Genomic DNA, 1,915 nt, shown 5'->3' on the forward strand with positions numbered 1-1,915 from the left:
TAGAGTGCCGGCTGCCTGTGAGTTACCATAATGCTGATGATCTTAACCAGTTGCCGATCGCCTGATAGCCGATTTACTGCTACAGGGCGATCCTGCATTTGTGGGTATAAGAGCCAATCAGCGGATCCGGCGTACTCGCCTAGTGACCTGCCTATGTAAACAAGGTGGTTCACCATTCTGTCAGTGTGGAAGACATTGATCCTGTGTTCCTGCAAAGCAAGTACAGGAATCTATGTCTTCCCTTAGTAAAACCACCTGCCCCACAGTGAGAAAACACTTGTTAGGCACACATTTAACCCATTGATTGCCCTAGATATTATCTTCTTCACAGCCAGTGTCATTAGTACAGTGACAGTAGATATTTTAGCACTGATCACTGTATTAGTGTCACTGGTTCCCACAAAGTCTCAAAAGTGTCACTAATGCCGCATACACATAAGCGGAATGTCCGACAGAAAAAGTCAGATGGAAGCTTTTCATTGGATATTCCGATCGTGTGTGTGATTCATCTGACTTTTTTTCCCGAAAATTCTGACGGAACTAGAAATAGAACATGTTCTAAATTTTTCCAACTGAACCAATTCCTATCGGGAAAACCGCTCATCTGTATGCTGTTCCGACGGAAAAAAACTACGCATGCTCTGAAGCAATTACAAGATGGACGCTATTGGCTACTGGCTATTGAACTTCCTTTTTCTAGTCCCGTCGTACGTCACTGCGTTCTAGACCATCAGGCTTTGGTGTGATCGTGTGTACGCAAGACAGTTTCAGTGGAACTCCGTCGCAAAAACCTTCGGAGTTTATTTCGATGGGAAAACCAGTCGTGTGTACGCGGCATTAGTGTCCGATTTGTCCACCGCAATATCGCAGTCCCTCTACGAGTCGCTGATTGCTGCCATTACTAGTAAAAAAAAAAAAGTGACCAGATTTTTAAAATTAAATCTGGGGACATCTTATATTAAGCCCAAAAGAAAACATTTATTATATTGCAGCTTACCAATCCTTAGATGTGGTGGCTGCATTTGTTTTCTTTTTTTTAGGTTTTTTCCCCCTTATTTCACCTGGTGATCTGACCATAGCTCCCAACTGTCCCTGATTTGGAGGGACTGTCCCTGATTTGGAACAAAGTTTCTTTGTCCCTCTTTTCTACTTGTTTGTCCCTCATTTTTGTCTGATCTATAGAGTTGTATATAAAATGCACTTTTATCTTTCAAAAAGTGTTTCCCAGTGCTAAACTTTTCATTCAATTTCTAAATCGCTAAATTGTGGGTTTAACTAAACATTGTGTCTGACCATTAAAATGGTTGTAAAGGCAGAAGGTTTTTTTATCTTCTGTGTGCAGCAACCCGTTCAGCCCCCCTAATATTTACCTGAGCCCCATCTCGATCCAGCGATGCGCACAAGTGCCTATCCAGCCATCCAGGACTCTCCCTCCTGATTGGCTGAGAAACGCCATTGGCTTCCACTGCTGTCAATCAAAGTCAGTTAGCCAATGAGGTGACGGGGGGATGGAGGGACAGGCCGAACCTCGGCTACGTGCCCCCACAGAAAGCTGCTTGCTGTGTCGGCAGAAGGGAGGGGCCAGGAGCGCCGCAGAGGGACCCGAGAAAAGGGGGTTTTGTTTTCAGGCAGAAAGTCACACGTTTGTTGTCACTTTTTTTGTGCAGGTCAAAAGGTCACCAATGTAAAAAGCAGAAAACGCCTGTAATCTGCCAAAAAAGAAGCTCCTGTACCTTTTTGAGCTTCAGGCATTTTGCTTCAGATGACAAAACGCTCAGATGTGAACAGAGGCCATTGAAATGAATAGGATTTGTCTTGTTGGGCGTTTTTAGAGCTGAGGCTTACAGCAGAAAAACTCCCAAAAGGGCCTAGGTATGAATAGAGCCTAATGCCACCATACACTATACAAAAAGAA

The sequence above is a fragment of the Lithobates pipiens genome, unplaced genomic scaffold (genome assembly GCF_037356315.1).
Source record: "Lithobates pipiens isolate NorthernLeopardFrog02 unplaced genomic scaffold, aLitPip1_a1.2 Scaffold_25, whole genome shotgun sequence".
In the NCBI taxonomy this organism is placed as follows: Eukaryota; Metazoa; Chordata; class Amphibia; order Anura; family Ranidae; genus Lithobates; species Lithobates pipiens.